The 19505-nt window shown below is 38.3% G+C and overlaps 1 protein-coding gene and 1 long non-coding RNA gene across 5 annotated transcripts in view; both read right to left on the bottom strand.

Annotated features, from left to right (window-relative positions):
* The window catches only part of LOC132160804 (protein MTSS 1-like), a 70992-nt gene that overhangs the window by 41384 nt on the left and 10103 nt on the right, over window positions 1–19505 (bottom strand). The gene's annotated exons all lie outside the window — the stretch shown is intronic.
* On the bottom strand, window positions 17466–18947 carry LOC132160802 (uncharacterized). Its single transcript, XR_009438075.1, has 3 exons — window positions 18882–18947; window positions 18590–18794; window positions 17466–17789 (listed from the first exon to the last, which is right to left on the bottom strand). It is a non-coding gene; the product is annotated as an uncharacterized LOC132160802 (long non-coding RNA).

Genomic DNA, 19505 nt, shown 5'->3' with positions numbered 1-19505 from the left:
AAACAGTCAGCTCTGCTGCCTTTTCTGTTGCATTTAAATCTTTATTACAAGGAATCCTGCGGTTCATAAAGAATTTTTCCTTTAAACTTAGCCAACAAGCCATATGTGTTGGCTGTGAAACACAGACATTAATTATATGCATTAATGGTGTATTAATATGCATTTTCTTTTTCATATTGACCACAAACAATGTGCTGTCACTTTAAAGGGGTCATATGATGCGATTTCAATTTTTTTCTTTCTCTTTGGTGTGTTACACCAAATTCCAAACATAATGTTCTTTTTAGCAATGTCATATGACCCCTTTAAATGTTTTGCCACTAGCTTGAGCAACTTAAAGGGTTAGTTCACCCAGATAGCAAAATTATTTAAATAATAATTACCCTCATGTTGTTTCAAACCAGTAAGACCTCCGTTTATCTTTGGAACACAGTTTAAGATATTTTAGATTTAGTCCGAGAGCTCTCAGTCCCTCCATTGAAGCTGTGTGTACGGTATACTAGGGCTGCACGATGTGTCGTTTAAGCATCGATATCGCAATGTACGAATCCACGATAGTCACATCGCATGATGTGCGATGTAGGCTGTCGTAGTTGATCCGTTATTCATTAACTGTACGGGCCAGCTACTCCCCTGCCCTTGACGAATGTGATTCGCGGATTAATTGCACAGCTTAACCATCGTAGAGTGAAAGTTTATAATTGACAGGACTGAAAACCAAATGCAAGTTTAACAGGGCAGAGAGAGAGGGAGCCCGAGAGAGACAGAGAGAGAGAGAGCGCGCGAGAGAGACAGAGAGAGAGAGAGCGCGGGAGAGAGACAGAGAGAGAAAGAGAGCGCGCGAGAGAGACAGAGAGAGAGAGAGCGCGAGAGAGACAGAGAGAGAGAGAGCGCGAGAGAGACAGAGAGAGAGAGAGCGCGAGAGAGACAGAGAGAGAGAGAGAGCGCGCGCGCGCACGCGAGAAAGAGACAGAGAGAGAGAGCGCGCGCGCGCGCACGCGAGAGAGAGACAGAGAGAGAGAGCGCGCGTGAGAGAGACAGACAGAGAGTACATTAGAAGTACCATCAATGTTTATAGAAATGTATATGGATTTATTTTGCATGTAATTTTTTTTTCTTATGAATATATATGTATTTTTGTTTTGTTTGTTTCTATTCTGCTATGTACAATGCTTTGGCAATATGTACCTTTGTATGTCATGCTAATAAAGCAATATGAATTGAATTGAGAGAGAGAGAGAGAGAGAGAGAGAGACCGAGAGAGAGCGAGCCGTTTTCAAACAACACAAGCGCTGTCTTGCTCTCTCTCCCTCGCGCATATTAATCAATTGACACAATGGTGTCGATGTTTAAATCATTTAAAATGAGAATGTAAGTGTGCTCACCCCATTTTTGTTTGTAAGAAAAAATATCGCAATATATATCGCAGAAAAATAAAATATCGCAATGTCATTTTTTCCCAATATCGTGCAGCCCTACGGTATACTGTCCATGTCCAGAAAGGTAAGAAAAACATCATCAAAGTAGTCCATGTGACATCAGAGGGTCAGTTAGAATTTTTTGAAGCATCGAAAATACATTTTGGTCCAAAAATAGCAAAAACTATGACTTTATTCAGCATTGTCTTCTCTTCCGTGTCTGTTGTGTGAGAGAGTTCAAAACAAAGCAGTCTGGATATCTGGTTTGCGAATGAATCATTCAGTTCACCAAATCGAACTGAATCGTTTTAAACGGTTCGCATCTCTAATACACATTAATCCACAAATGACCTGTTAAATGAAGCTGTTAACTTTTTAATGTGGCTGACACTCCCTATGAGTTAAAACAAACCAATATCCCGGAGTAATTCATGGCCGAGCCAGATAATTAATTAATAGATAATTCTTTCGGACAGTTCGATTCAATAAACCGGTTGAAGAAAACGGTTCACCGGTTCTTTTGCGCTCGACGTAATGGCGTCACTTGCGATGATTGCCCTTGATTCAAGCCTTCGGTTTACCCCCGCTCATAACATTAGCACAGAATCACTTCAGAATCGATCACCAAAAGAATCAGTTCGGTTCAGGCGCTCTGTGTGTCAGTCTGCTTCACGCTGATCACACATGCGCAGTATCATCAGCTCCTCGATTCTTCTTATCTGGCTCGGCTCGGTGTTCATCTTCAGTTCTCTCTTCACAGCAGTTCAGTCAGTGTACTGTTTGAGTAAATGAATTACTCCGGGATATTGGTTTGTTTGAACTCAGAGGGAGTGTCAGCCACATTAAAAAGGTTAACAGCTTAAGTCATTTGTGGATTAATGCCTATTAGAGATGCGAACCGTTTAAAACGATTCAGTTCGATTTGGTGAACTGAATGATTCGTTCGCGAACCGGATATCCAGACTGCTTTGTTTTGAACTCTCTCACACAACAGACACGGAAGAGAAGACAATGCTGAATCAAGTCGTCGTTTTTGCTATTTTTGGACCAAAATGTATTTTCGATGCTTCAAAAAATTCTAACTGACCATCTGATGTCACATGGACTACATTGATGATGTTTTTCTTACCTTTCTGGACATGGACAGTATACCGTACACACAGCTTCAATAGAGGGACTGAGAGCTCTCGAACTAAATCTAAAATATCTTAAACTGTGTTCCAAAGATAAACGGAGGTCTCACGGGTTTGAAACAACATGAGGGTAAGTTATTAATTACATAATTTTGCTATATGGGTGAACTAACCCTTTAATATACAAATCTAGAAGTAAATACAAAAGGAAAAAGCATTGAATAATGTGTTTCTTATATTTATTGCATTTAAGCACATCTATAAAATATTGTATTATACTGTACAAAAAAAATTATAAATGCTGAAAAAGCATTTTAAGCAAAAATGTTTGGATTTGAAATCAAAATAATGCAGACTCCTGTGTAAAAGGACAGTGAGCAGCACCTGCTGCTTCTGCACTGCTTACATACCACACATAGACTGCATACGTACATCAAACAGAGTATGTGTCAACTAGAGCTGGTCCAAATACCATTTTTTGAGCTTCGAAGCTTCGATAGTAATAGGGCTGTCGCGATAACCGCAATATTGTAATACCGCGCTATTGACAAGCAAACCGCAGAGGAAAGATAGCAACCGCAAAAACCGCGGCAACCGCAGTGTTCAGTTTCTTTTTTTTTTTTTTTATGAGGCTGTGGCCTTCTAGTTTTTTTTTCAATTTGTTACTGTGCATTCAATGTTAAATAAATTAATGATACAATATGGTTACGACTGTAATTTTCTCGCGAGCTGTTGTAGCTTTATGGTGCTTCGTTTGTTTTGTATAGGCCGGCTGAAACGATTGGAGGCGCTCAATCTTGTCCCAAAACCTAATGTCACGTCGCCAGTTTGGGAACATTTTGGCTTTCAACCCAATGAAAAGGGCGAGCCAGCGAATATAGATGAGCCGATATTAGGGCTGTGACGGTGGCTGATTTTTACCACCGCGATAGTCATGGACCAACAACCGCCGGTGGCGCGGTGTTTGAAAAAAAAAAAATAAATTATATATATATTAGGGTCAAAATTTGCTCGTTAACCAAGGCGATAATTTTTTTCCAATTTAACTTATTCAAATTATTTTACGTAGGGGCGGGGATGGCCACCCACTCACAACTGCTGCTTCTGTCACTTTTTCTCATGACAAGAAGTGAATTTATTCAGTCGCAGACTCGCAGAATGACTGAACAGGAAACGTTTCAGACACGCGCTCCACTTCACTTTATTATCAGGTGCAAGTTAAGCGAGCGCGGACGGTCCTGTGCTCAAAGGCGGTGCGCGCTTCCTTTGTGCGTATCCTTTCATATCAAACTGTGAAATAAACTATGTGCAAGCAGTGTCGTGGTCAGTTAATTCATGGAATTACCAAAAAAGGTGATTAAAGTTGACTTAAACTGTGCATGCATGTGATATATTTTATATATATTATATACAGGATATATTTATATGCACGTCTAGAAATCAGCCCAGCACTGTCTCACTCATCTAACACATCCTATTTAACTTGTCAGTTTGTGTTTATTTGAGCACTTCTATCAGTGAACGTTGCTTGCAAACCACTAAAATAAATATCAAAGAAATAATGTTTATTTAGGCTACAAGAAAGTAGCCTAAATAAGAAAGTTAAATACACCCTAACGGACGCGAGCGACGCAACACGAGAAAATACTCATTATAATCAGTGATGCTACACTGGATGCAGCAGAACACGACATGATAAATCCCCGTCCGGTCTGTGATGTAGGCTACTGACACAGAGTTCAAATGTCCTGTATAGATACTAGACAGACTAAACCTGTCGCAACGCGGTTGTTGCGTCTGGTTTACTTTTCCGCCACCAAGCAAGCTCAGTAACTCCTCATCTGCACGTGCTCTCTTTGAAATAGGAATCGTTGCCATATTTCTTGTTACCATCTTTTATTTATCGCTGTCTCGTTGGTATTTGGCCAGTTTGGAGAAAGCCTCACCAAACCTTACCAGCCAGCGTTTGCGATCACGAGAACTTGTGTAAACGCTGATGGGTGACATGAATGCAGATGACTCCAGATCGGTGAGGTGGTATTTGCTTTCCCAACAACGGGTGGTGGTGTTGGCGCAGTGGATAAGACGCATGGCTTTGGTGTGAGAGACCTGGGTTCAAATCCACTGTGCGACACCAATGTGTCCCTGAGCAAGACACTTAACCTCTAGTTGCTCCAGAGGCGTGCGACCTCTGACATATATAGCAATTGTAAGTCGCTTTAAATAAAAGCGTCAGCTAAATGAATAAATGCAAATGCAACAAGATCCATCGCCCAACACTAAATTAATTTGTTGAATGTATAAACTGTATTTTCCCGCGCTCAAATCTGCCAATCTAAAGGAAACGCTGTGTTTGAGGTAATTTGTTATTTACCATAGACTTAGAATTTGCAACTATTACAGTTATTACACTTATATACAAAACTTTGTATTATGTTTGTGACGTCACGTGCACTACCGCCGGTGGCAGTAGACAACCGCGGTAGCAACCGACCACCTAGCCGATATGCAAAATTTGCTGCAAAAAGTTTCCTGTGACGCGGCAATACATCTAATTTGATGTCATCGGGACATTCTAAAACGCATAACGTGAAAACCGCTTAACGTGGTTTAATGTACCAATACAGTGATATTAACAGACCAAACTCACTAAACATCATATTAATAAAGTATCTACAAAAAATCAGATGATCCCTGAATATGAATTCAACGCGTTTAATAACACATTAAGCCTTTTCCTCTCATAGATAACCATCATAAGGCTTAACGTGTTATTAAACGACTTGCATTCATAATCAGGCATCATCTATTTTTTTTTTTTGTACATCGTATACTTTATTAGTATAATGTAATGGTTTGGTTTTTAAAAATCACTGTCTTAGTACATTAAGCCACCTTAAGCGTTTTCTTATAACGGTTTTCTATGGGAGGAAAAGGCTTAACGTGTTATTAAACGAGGTGCATTCATATTCAGGGCTCATCTGATTTTTTTATAGATAGTATACTTTATTAGTATGATTTTTAGTGAGTTTGGTCTGTTAATATCACTGTCTTAGTACATTAAGCCATGTTAAGCGTTTTCACGGTAAGCGTTTTAGAGTGTCCCCTGTCATCCAGCGCAGCTGCCCCCTCAAGCATCAGGTTGCGTAGCAACATCAAAAAGAACAGCTGAGACCGGTACCGGCCGACAGTTAGGAGTAGCTGAAGCCTTTGCGAAATCTGTAAAATACAGCCGTGAAAGTAACAGGCATACCTGCTGAAATCACGGACAACCTCCGCGTCAGTGCCCATACCCAAGAGAGCGTGAGCAGATAACGAGCTCACACGCTTTCTGCATGAGGAGTGCATCGACTCCAACGTGAATCCACTGTCCTGGTGGGCCAGTGGTGCCGCGATAATCGGTCTAGATTTCCTCTGCTGTCCAAAGTCATGCGCAAATACATGTAATACATGTTAGAACTCTTTGTTTTAAAAAAAAAAATGTATTGGAAAAAGCATGTTCTTGTTGCTGTTTGGCGTTTAACAATAAACAAAAATGTTTTAAAACGTGTCTATCTGTCAGTTAAAAAAAGCAAAAATATATGCTACATAACTCAATGATAGAGCTTTGTATGATAAATTAGGCATGTAAAAAAAAAAAAAAAACGCCGGTAAAACCGCATATCGCGCTATTGAACCACCCATAATAACCACAGGGCAAATTTCTTAACTGCGACAGCCCTAGATAGTAATCAACTCCGAATATTGAAGCTTCGGAGGGAGGGGGCAGAACATATTCCTCTCTCTAATAAAAGGCAGACATTTCTGTGTTGCACTTTTATTATGTCGAGAAACGTTCATCCAATAAACTTCACGCGAGGCGGGTGTGTAACTGCGGACCCAAGGCATTGCATTTTGGTGCAATATGGACACTCGACACGTTCAGAATGAATCAACTTTTAATAAACTACAGAACAGCACGAACCAGAAGCGGCGGACCTCACGCGGGCAGGACTTACATGCTCCAAGAACAGACACTGCACTAGTGACACAAAACACACAAGTCTGTTAAGAGCAATACTTTTAATAAAGAAACATTATTATTAGGCTGGCCTACTGAAAGTTTTTTTTATGATAGCCATATTCGCAAGAATTTTCCGAGCAAATTAAGTGCACATTTTTATCATAAATTACTTTTATTTTATCATTAAAATTACTGATTAACAGTGGATAAAAGCAGTTCGTTTTTGTTTTTTTACACCAACAATATACTATAGATGTACTGCTTACAGAACTCACTTACAGTGATTTTTCAAACTTGATGTGCTGTTGTGGTAGGCCAGTTTCCTGTCAATAATGGGTAGGCCAGTCTTGTCCTCACTCAATTTAAAGTGCTCCCACAAAGCTAAGGTCTTCAGCATTTTTGTCTTCTCTTCCAGATGAACTGAATCATGAGGTTTACTCATGGGCGATTCATAAGCCGCTTTTCCACCATCAGGCCGAACGTTTCTCTTTGCTATTTCTAAAAAATTAAATCATGGCATAACATTAAATTCGAATTAATCTATAAAAGGAGGAAAAAAAATCGCTCATCCCTAGCTAAAAGTTATGGCTCAGAAAAATGGCTCAGAAAAGTGAAGTTAATGCTGTGGAAATTTAAGAGGAGAGAATATTTGCTTAAAAATTCTCTCATCTAAACAATGACATGCAGACATTTTTAAGTGTTATTCAAGTGTTTAATACTCAGATAGGCCGCCCTACTCTTTAACATATCGTAATCAGCCACAGAGAAACCCAAATGGGTTAACCACTACTGAATATCATAAAGCACTCCAAACTGAGTCATCAAGTCTCTCATCAGCACAAGTTTTGCATGTGTGTAATAGGCACCTGCGCCTGTATACGAGGGTGTGTCTGCTTTAGCTGGCAGAAAGGGTGTATCCAGTGTGTGTGTGTGTGTGTGTGTGTGTGTGTGCGTGCACGTGTACCAGACGTACAAGTGTCAGGACGGTCTTAAACAGGTTGCATTTCAGAGGTGATTCACAGGCAGGCCTGTGCATGGAACATGCAGTTTTACACACGTCAGACGGAGGGATTGTGGGATGGTGGAGAGGGGGAAGGGGGACGTCTTGAATTAGGAATGTGCACAGGCAGACAGCTCCTCAGCTGTAGACAAAAATCATTAGTTCTCCAATACATCTTAAGCAGCCTCAAGCAGCCTGGCTGATGTCAACGAAAAGTGTTGAGGCCTTTTAATGATCAGTGTCCAGCAGGAATAGACACTGGGCTTTTGAGGGGGAGGGACACGAAAACGCTGCAAAACAGTAGTTGCTATGACATTATGGTTACTAAACATGGCTTAAGTCAATTCAGATGTAAATATAAGGGTTTTTTTTACCCGTGTTATTGTCCACCAGGCAAAACATGAAATCACAAATAAGACTGCATTTCTTCACAATAAGCTGTATGATTTGAAGTATCAATCTTGTCTGAAGCATATGGGTGGAAAATTTTGCTAACTAGCTTACTATAAGTCACTATCCTCAGGACAATGCAACTGAAACAGCACACTCTGCTTAAGTTTTGTCCAGTGCATCAGCTATGCTTGTGATTTTTGCTATTTACATTAACTGAACTGTAAGAAATTATATGAATGCGCACATTTAAAAAAAACAAACATACATACACAACTATCTAAAGATTTGACACAATATAGTGGAGAATTACATCAGTATATTATTGCATCTGCGCAATGCTTAGTACAAACCTGTTTATGCGATATCACTCATTAATTTTATTTTTATTTTGTAGTATTTATAATTTATAATTTTATAATGGATTTTCTTAGAAAATCTTGTTTCCAAATTTTTATTGCATTACAAAAACGCAATAAAATGTTATTTTCGTATGATGTTATATTCTCACTTTCTTAACTGTACTGCAATGAATAGTAGCAATGCAAATGCAAAACTATTTAGTGCAACACTTTCACCTATTAAATCACAAAGGGAATAAATCGCGATTAGGCAGAAGCTGCAATTGTCATGAATATCTTTCAGTGAAGCACAGTTCTGTGATCAGCAGTAAATCTCCATCCGAAGGCCAGAGGGCGCTCTCATGCTGAAAATCCAAATATGCCCTGAAGAAGAAATCCAGAAAATGCCTATCGCTGGAGCTGAATAAAGACAAGATTTAACTGCTTTCATTGATTCAAAGTGACTAATAAACACACGACTACGGCAATATATGGTTTATCGGAGTTATTATTATAATTTTCATCTTAATAAAGTATATCTTTAATGAAATGCTAATCAAAATAGCCTTTATCACTGCTTCGAATACAATTAAATATTACTGACTAAAAGTGCATAACAATTGCCATTAATCGTGTTCGTGCAGCCCTAGTAGTATGGTAATCTGATCACAGTTCAGCAATCTAAAATACATATTGCAAACCCTACGAACCCTACTAAACATCCCTCCACCAGAGTCTGATAGGAACCAATCTTTCACAGTATTTTTGCAAGTGGGGATGGAATTATATTATGTCATCCTTCTCTCCAATTAAATGGAGGTGTTTAATGTTACCTACAAACACTCCGGTCCAGTAGTGCTGCAACGATGCGTCAACGTCATCGATTACGTCGACTACAAAAAAACGTTGACGTGTAGTGTTGTCATGGTACCAAAATTTCAGTATTCGGTACCAATACCAGTGAAAATCCACAGTTTTCGGTACCAATTTCGGTACCAAAGCAAAACACAAAAATATTCTAATTAAAAAAAAAAAACTTATTATCACTAAAAATAAAGTCAATAACATTCTTTATACTTATTTACAATTATGTTTAAAGTTTTTCTACAAGTAATATAATAATGAAATACAGTAAACAAGTTTCACCCAAATTTAATTTGCCTTTTAATTTTTTGATAAAGGGGATTTGTTATTAAAATTTAAACATGGAAGAAATATTGTGTGATTTATTACTTTAAAAAAAGTTTTATTTTTTCAACAGTAGTAGCAGTATCACATACATTCTACTATATAGTTATATTTCTAGCACAATGCCTTTATGTAAAAATGAACTTTTATTTTGACGGGCTACTTTTATTTTGATACTGGTTTTACTCAAATGAAATGGTACAATGCTTGTGAAGTGACCCAGAACAGTTCTGGTGATGTTTATGTATTTCTGTCCTCATTGAGACGGCAGATGCTGAAATTACTGCAAGCGTCACACGCTTCAGTCTATGTAGTAAACAAACCATTCATTCATTCACACAGAGACACGCTGAACATGCAGGATTCATATTTCAACCCACTTTTGCGGCTTAACATTTACAGATACTGGTCCATACGGAGATTTGATTTGATTAATTTATGCTAACTTTGGCAAATTCCGTGACTGTCCATATTAAAATGTAAGTTTCATTATCAAGACTGGATATTGAGATTCCATCCGCGTTTTCTGCTTCGCGGAAATCATAGCGCTGAATGCGTCAAGAACCGGGTTGACCGGGTCCTCGGTACCACCGGTACTTAAAGAAACCTGGTACAGTCACATTTTCATTTTTTTAGTACCTACTTGATACCGAAGTACTGGGTCTTTTGACAACACTATTGACGTGCGTGAAATGCATCGACGCGTCATACTGTTTACATCTCGCGTAATGGTGGTTTCTGCTCCTGGGAATGGAGAAAGTTGCATTCTATCACAAAAACAATAGGAAAACATACGGGCGCTCTCCGGTGTTACAGTTTAACTAGTTACAGTGTTATCTGGTGACCAACTTCCTGGTTCAGATCTCCGCTGCAGATGTGATGGAACGACCGCAGCAGATTCGGCGATTCTAAAAGCACAAACTGATGTGATATTATTAAGTGTCTAATAAATGCAGACTTGCTCATTGCATGATTATGATATTCTTGTAAGGATAACAAGTTATTGGTATGATCACCCATAGCGGCTGAAGTAAGTAGGATAAACAAAAAAAATAAAGTAAGTCTGTGTTGGCGCGGGTTTCGAAAAAGCGTTAAAAGACGGCGCACCGCAAGACAACAGTCACGAACCACCGAGCTACCGATCTACACCAAATAAGCTCCAGATCTCTGGATTCAAGACAGGACTCCCGGCGGCACATCGTGCAGCTGCTGAATCACAGAAATGTGAAATGTGATCTTGTTAACTTGTGACCTGTGTTTACCTATTATGAAAATAAACCATAAGAACCCTGACTACATTTTATGGTTTGTGATGCCAAAGAACATTTCATGACGTCTCAGACAACTGTAAATTTGTGGCTAGTGTGGTTTATTTATAAACGCTATCGTTAACTCATATTTACCATAGTACAATAATTTTCTGTGCTTCTTTATTTTTGTATCCTGTAAAAACTGTAAAAAAAACACATTTAAGTATTTTTTTGGAAAAGAAAATTAATAAAGGTTGAAATATTATATTAGAAATTATTATATTAGAAGCTAAAAAAAAAAAAAAAAGCATAAAATAATCGTTAGAGTAGTCGACTAATCGAAAAAATAATCGTTAGATTAGTCGACAGAAAAAATTATCGTTAGTTGCAGCTCTACGGTCCAGTAAAGATCACACTTTACAGGGCAAAGAAATCTTTGTATTGTTCCATTTTTCAAAGGACAGTTCATCCAAAAAATTTTAATTGTCCACATTTAAAGTTTGTTCTATTACATAATTTTGGTTATCTAATGTAATTCGAAGCAAAAATAGTTACTTTTGTATTCCTTTGAAAATGATACAAAGACTGTCATATTAAAACCACTGTTCCTGCAAAAGTGAGTTCAGGATAAAAATATTTTACTACTAATTATCATGAAAACCCTAACCATAAAGGTTTAAAAATACATTAGGATGTGTACATGATGACAGAACTGCCTTTTTTTAGTCAGCTATCCTTGTGATTACGTGCAATTCTTGACTTGCACTATTGTTTTGGTGAACAAAAACTGGCAAAATTTCCACAGAACACAAACTTGTTCTGTGAAGAGCTGTAACACTTGAAACTGAGAAGCATGAATCACAGACCAGAAAAAAACATTTTTCAATGGTGTGAAAGGAAAAATTAAGTAATGTGCATTCCAGAAAACACTTGCTTCAATCCATTAATGTCAAGCAAAGCAGAAAAAAAAACCCAAGACAACCAAGCTCACATCCCTCACTGCTTGGAACTGCTAAACATCTAATTCTTAAAAGAAACAACTTATTTCTGACCAGTGACTTTTGTCTCCGAATACAATTTATCTTTTTACTTTTGTATTTCACAGCCTACGCTTACACTGAGGGCTGTCAACATAAGTGACATTTTACCCAGGTAAGCAGCAGCTAGCAAGGCACTTTACATGCATTACTTTTGAACTTTGGGGAAATCAGGTGCAACACTGAGTATAACCTAAGAGGGGAGGAAGCATACAGACATTAGATCTACCCAAAATAACGTAGTGTGAATGAAGACTAGTATAACAGAATGATTTTTATACAAATACCTGACATCTGGAAATAGCTACTTAGTCCTGCTTATTAAAGTAATAGTATTAAAGCTTTGCACATTGTATTAATTGATTTAATGCTTCTGCTTTATTACAAAGCACACCAAGCAAATATCTTAATAGGAAATAAGATATGATCTTTAAAACACATCTTCTGTCATGAACCCACATGAGGGTAAGCAAAATATCACATGGGGGGGGGGGGGGGGGGGCTAAACTGTTAAAGGGATAGTTCACCCAAAAATGAAAATTTGATGTTTATCTGCTTACCCCCAGGGCATCCAAGATGTAGGTGACTTTGTTTCTTCAGTAGAACACAAACTGAGATTTTGAACTCATACCGTTGCAGTCTATCGATCTTAATAATAATGTAACTGGGTGGGAATCACGGCTTTGGGAGTACAAAAACATAAACAAAATCAAATTAAACACTGCAGCTCGTAACGATACATTGATGTGTAAAGACACAAAACCATAGGTCTGAACATTGACACTCTCTACAATCTCAATTAGGGGTATCAATGGTCCATTTGAGACATAGGTGGCAGTAATGCACTTATAAGACTGCGATCTGCTGTAAGAAGCATCAGTCTTCTGCTATTGAAAAGAACGCACTCAGGACTAGAGGTCGACCGATTTATCAGTTTTGCCGATTAATCGGCACTGATAGTCGATTGCTGGAACAATCGGGTATCGGCAAAAGTCCATGCCGATAGTTTTCCGCGTTTCGTCCTTTGCTAGAGTGGCTGATAGTTTCCCGGGTTGGGTCAGTTGCTGGAGCGGCTGAGAAGGCTCTGTTTTCATTATACAGTGTGAGAGCAGCCTCTAGTGGTTAAAATCACTGACAGCGTGTGCTGTTTGTTTAGACACGTGACGCTGCACGCTGAACAGAGCAAAAAACTTCACGGCGCCTCAGAGCGCCATTCACATAGTTTTCCATTAAATTACATTATATTCGCCCCGAATTGTTAATGTACATAATGAATTGTATATTGAGCATTTCCATCTAAACATTTGTCTTTCTATGGCTCTAATAAAGTCTGTATGCTTCATTTATAGAGTTATAATATAGATCGCTCTTTCCGTTTGCTTCGTTTTTAAAACACTGTACTTCAAACTTTTCTTTGCCTCATTGTTCATTCTTGAAGTCAACTTGTGTCCGTTTGGTGAATAAATAAACCGTTTCAGACCACTGCTCGAGTTTAACGCGACGTGTTCGGAGTGTGTGTGACACAGGTGAGTTCTCCTAGACTTAGCTGCTCTTTGATTAGATAATCACTTGAATGTTCAATAACAGAAGCAGTTCAAGTATGAGAGTATACATTGTGCTGGTGGAAATGTAGGGCCCTATGTTTCCCGCGATGCAGAAAACGCGAATGGAATCATGGAATCCATTCATAAAAACAGAATTCACAGTTTAGCGCGTGATGTTCGTGGTGATTTCAGCGTCTGTCATCTCACTAAATGAGGACGAAATGCCTTGATTTGATAACAAAAATGTAAATACACACAGAATTTTTGAGGGGAAAAAAAATAATTAGGCTTCTTTAAGAAAAAATTAATTAAGTTGTTTTATGCATTCAAATGATTAGACATGCAGAATAGAATTTGGTAACAACAAAAAAAATATGGTGAGAAAAAATGAAACATTTCATAGGGCCCTAATCATGTAATTTTTGTTAAACTTATTAAAATGATTTAAAAATGTATACGTTTCATGATTTTAATTAGACTTAACTGTAAAATTAAAATAAAAAAAAAAACTGAATACAGAAAATTTAAATAACAGAATTTGGAAATAAATAAAATGGAACTAAAAATTAAACCGATTTCATAGGGCCCTATTAGAGTGTGGTAGTTTTAGTTTCTTGCACAGACTGGCGGTTTTGTGTCTTTACACATCAATGTACAGTCGTGGCCAAAAGTTTTAAGAATTACATAAATATTGGAAATTGGAAAAGTTGCTGCTTAAGTTTTTATAATAGCAATTTGCATATACTCCAGAATGTTATGAAGAGTGATCAGATGAATTGCATAGTCCTTCTTTGCCATGAAAATTAACTTAATCCCAAAAAAACCTTTCCACTGCATTTCATTGCTGTCATTAAAGGACCTGCTGAGATCATTTCAGTAATCGTCTTGTTAACTCAGGTGAGAATGTTGACGAGCACAAGGCTGGAGATCATTATGTCAGGCTGATTGGGTTAGAATGGCAGACTTGACATGTTAAAAGGAGGGTGATGCTTGAAATCATTGTTCTTCCATTGTTAACCATGGTGACCTGCAAAGAAACGCGTGCAGCCATCATTGTGTTGCATAAAAATGGCTTCACAGGCAAGGATATTGTGGCTACTAAGATTGCACCTAAATCAACAATTTATAGGATCATCAAGAACTTCAAGGAAAGAGGTTCAATTCTTGTAAAGAAGGCTTCAGGGCGTCCAAGAAAGTCCAGCAAGCGCCAGGATGGTCTCCTAAAGAGGATTCAGCTGCGGGATCGGAGTGCCACCAGTGCAGAGCTTGCTCAGGAATGGCAGCAGGCAGGTGTGAGCGCATCTGCACGCACAGTGAGGCCAAGACTTTTGGAAGATGGCCTAGTGTCAAGAAGGGCAGCAAAGAAGCCACTTCTCTCCAAAAAAACATCAGGGACAGATTGATCTTCTGCAGAAAGTATAGTGAATGGACTGCTGAGGACTGGGGCAAAGTCATATTCTCCAATGAAGCCACTTTCCGATTGTTTGGGGCATCTGGAAATTCAATTCAAGTTTATTTGTATAGCGCTTTTTACAATACAAATCGTTACAAAGCAACTTTACAGAACATTATGTTTCTACAATATTTAGTAGTAGCTAGTAGTTTGTGCACGTTTGACAGGATTTTATAAAAAATAAAAAATAATAATAATAATACAAGACGTAGTCAGCTAGACGATGAACTATCAATATTATTAATTAATAGTAATTATATGATGCAGTCACACATGTAGCAATAATTGTTAGTTCTGTTTGTTGATTCAAGGTTAGGATCATCTGGGGTCCTCTGAGGGTCGGAATCATCTCTTCTCAGGTGTTCTGGATCCAGACTGGAGCTTGTGTAAATCCTAGTTACATCCCGTGGCAAAACATAGAAACAAAATAGAGACATCATTAGCATAGCTGCTGATCCAACAAAGTAAAATTAGTTTAACCCAAGCTAAAGAATAAAAATGCAGATGCAACTACACTCACAATTTAAGAGATACATTATTCGAATGCTTGGCGAAAGAGATGCGTTTTTAATCTAGATTTAAACAGAGAGAGTGTGTCTGAACCCCGAACATTATCAGGAAGGCTATTCCAGAGTTTGGGAGCCTAATGTGAAAAAGCTCTACCTCCTTTAGTGGACTTTGCTATCCTAGGAACTACCAAAAGTCCAGCGTTTTGTGACCTTAGGGTGCGTGATGGGTTGTAGCGTGGTAGAAGGCTAGTTAGGTACGCAGGAGCTAAACCATTTAGGGCCTTATAGGTAAGTAATGATAATTTGTAACTGATACGGAACTTAATAGGTAGCCAGTGCAGAGACTGTAAAATTGGGGTAATATGATCATATTTTCTTGACCTCGTAAGGACTCTAGCTGCTGCATTTTGGACTACCTGTAGCTTGTTTATTGACGAAGCAGGACAACCACCTAGAAGTGCATTACAATAGTCCAGTCTAGAGGTCATGAATGCATGAATTAGCTTTTCTGCATCAGAAACAGATAACATGTTTAGTAGCTTGGCAATGTTTCTAAGATGGAAGAATGCAGTTTTTGTAACATTGGAAATATGATTTTCAAAAGACAAATTGCTGTCTAATATAACACCCAGATTTCTGACTGTAGAGGAAGTAACAGTACATCCGTCTAGCTGCAGATTGTAATCTACAAGATTCTGTGTGGTGTTTTTTGGTCCAATAATTAATATCTCTGTCTTATCCGAATTTAATTTGAGAAAATTATTTGTCATCCAATCCTTTACATTTTTAACACACTCTGTTAGCTTAGATAATTGGGAAGTTTCATCTGGTCTCGTTGAGATATATAGCTGAGTATCATCAGCATAACAGTGGAAGCTAATTCCGTATTTTCTAATAATATTACCAAGGAGCAACATGTATATTGAAAATAGAAGGGGACCTAGGACGGATCCTTGTGGCACTCCATATTTTACTGATGATAAATGAGATGACACCCCATTTAAGTAAACAAAATGGTAGCGATTGGACAGGTAGGATCTAAACCATCTTAGAGCCTGCCCTTGAATACCTGTATAGTTTTGTAATCGATCTATGAGTATGTCATGATCTATGGTGTCGAACGCAGCACTTAGATCAAGTAAGACTAGAAATGAGGCTTGTCCGGAGAAGAAAAGGTGAGCGCTACCATCAGTCCTGTGTCATGCCAACAGTAAAGCATCCTGACACCATTCATGTGTGGGGTTGCTTCTCATCCAAGGAAGTGGGCTCACTCACAATTCTGCCCAAAAACACAGCCATGAATAAAGAATGGTACCAAAACACCCTCCAACAGCAACTTCTTCCAACAATCCAACTAGGGCTGGGCGATATATCGAATATTAGCGATACTATCGGAATAATTTTGACGACGATGTACAATTTGAATATATCGGGAATATCGAATATTTCAAATTCAAGCATACTTTCTCAAAAGAACGAGCCGAATGTCCAAAAAAGGAACCTGTAACTGCTGACTGCTCTACGCCCCTCTACTACGAGAGCTGTAATGATAGCGGTTGCCAGATAACAAGAGTTTAAATCTCCCAATCAGAGCTCCACTGTTACAAGGATACATTTTCTTCCCGGTGTTTGCTTATTTTAGGCAATCTGGCAACCATGCGCACGTGCTCACTCCTCATTGTGGAAGAGCCGCCGACGATAATCTGAAAACACTAACAAGCTGGAATTGAGCGATCTAATGAAAGCGTCGTTCAGCCGGTCTGTGTTCTGTCGTGAGATCTCAACTGTATTGTTTGCATTTGTGATCGCAAAATAAATGCACTTACTCGACCGCTGATGTTTGAATAGAGAAATATATTCTGTAAGCACGTGTGTCTAAGCGACATTGTTTTTTTTTTCTTAAGACTGAAAACTCATTCTGATTTTAAACACCTCACGTGTCTTCAGACCATATACTGAACAAATTAGAGATTCGTAAACCAGTTTAGATCGCCTTTCTCTGTTTTCAAACGAATCGACCCGAAAACCATTAATTCAATGCCTTAAAATGCAAAAGAATGTTAAATAAGATGTGCTGCAAAGAAACCAATATTTTATATAAGTTTTTAAAGTGGATGCTAAAAATAATGTTTTTACAAATTGCTTGTTACCATTAATCCATAAACTTTGTTAACTCTGTTATCTTTTTTGCAGAAGTTTGTTTCTTTGAAGAGTGCAGTGGACATGCAGTGGAAGTGTAAGTTCTGTGTTTATTTCTGTGAAAAGAGAGCTCTGCTATTGAAGCATTATCGGATTAAACATGGAAGCTACACAAGAACCAATCAAATTCCTTGTCTTCACACAGACTGTTTGTGTTCTTTTAAATCATTCAATGCTCTAAAAGTGCATTTAACAAGAAATCACACTGAAAATGCAAAACAAACAAGTGGATCAGAACCAACCCCTTTGATATTTCATTGTCCTCTCTGTGAATTTAAAGAACCCTGCACAGAATCCTTGTTTTTCTGTCATTTGCGTCAACATCTGAAAAATAATGAAATGGTTCAGTGCCCATACAAAGACTGCAATTTTGAAAGCAAAATATATTCCACATTTAATGCTCATAAAAGTAAGCAACACCAGTTTAGCACTCAGAGGGACTTCAAGTCCAACATTTTAGTGGAGTTGCAAAATATTGCTGCCGATTTACAGCAAGATATTACACCAAGTACAGCTTCTGGCCATGATTCAGTTGATTCTACAGATTTTGGCCAGGATGAATATGAAGAACGTGACCCAAATCAAAGTCTGGATGATTTACAGAGACAACTTGAGCATAATTTAGGATTGCTTTTCCTTAAGATGCAAACCATTCTGCATATATCTGATGCAGCAGTACAAGAAGTAATACAACAAATTACTCAGATTTTTCTTCTGTCAAGGCCCCTTTTGAGTAATGGCATTCAGCAGATTTTAAATCAACATGAAATCACTTATAGTGATAATGTTTTGAAAGACATTGTGAAAGTTGTCACAGAGAATAATATGCTCTTAAAAATGACTGAGTCTGGTGAGCCTCTATCTACCATCAGTAAAAGAGCATCATACTTTGAGAAAGAATTTCCAATAGTTATGCCAATAGAATACAAACTTGACAAAGAATCACAGTCTTTTGCATATGTGCCAATCTTGAACATGTTACAGCTGCTTTTAAACAGATCAGAGGTCCTTGATAAGGTTCTTGCTCCCGATGGCAGTGCATGTGGAATTAGCTCCTACAGAGAAGGCACTAACTACTCTGAGAATCATTTTCTGATGGCAGAAAAATGTAGGATTTTACTTACCCTCTACACTGATGAATTTGAGATTGCCAATCCTCTTGGCACTTCAAAAAAGAAACACAAGATGTTCAGTGTTTACTGGGTACTTGCCAATCTTCCCTCTAAGTATCGGTCTTCTCTTCATGCAATTCAGTTGGCAGTCTTATGCAAAGCTAGTGCAGTGAAACAGTATGGATATGAAAAAGTCCTACACCCTCTTGTTCAAGATCTGAAAACATTGGAGAAACATGGCATCTTTGTAGAGCGGTTAGGAGAATGTTTATTGGGAACTGTTCTCTGCGTGTCTGCTGATAACCTTGGTGCCCATTCCTTGGCAGGATTCCAAGAGAGTTTCATTGTGGAACACCCCTGTCGCTTCTGTATGGTGAAGAAAAGCGAAATCCAACAAAGAGAGGTACGGACAGGAGCATTTGAATCCAGGACCAAGCTAAATCACGACAGGCAAGTTGAGGAAGTTTTAAAAGATCAGAGTTTGGTTAAACAGTATGGTGTGAAAGGTAGTTGTGTCTTCAGAGAGCTAGACTATTTTCACACTGTCGGCGGCTTTCCACCTGACCTCATGCATGATCTCTTAGAGGGTGTCATACCCGTTGAAATGGCAGTGTGTCTTAACGATTTGATCAAGAAAAAGTACATTACTCTTGACTACTTAAACAGAACAATCAAGCAATTTCCATACAAATTCATGGACAAGACTGATCAGCCTCAAACTATTCCAGTTGCCTTTGCCTCTAGAGGCACAATTGGTGGTAATGGCCATGAAAATTGGGCACTTCTAAGACTTCTTCCCCTCATGATTGGATTTGATATCCCAGAGAACAATCCATCATGGGAGATTTTAATGCTTTTGAAAGACATTTTGGAATTGGTGACGTCCTTCCGATTCACTGAGGAAACTATTGATTTCCTTGCGGATAAA

The sequence above is a fragment of the Carassius carassius genome, chromosome 17, assembly GCF_963082965.1.
Source record: "Carassius carassius chromosome 17, fCarCar2.1, whole genome shotgun sequence".
Taxonomy (NCBI): domain Eukaryota; kingdom Metazoa; phylum Chordata; class Actinopteri; order Cypriniformes; family Cyprinidae; genus Carassius; species Carassius carassius.
Note: the sequence above shows the minus strand (reverse complement) of the source record. Positions and strands in the feature narration are given on the sequence as shown.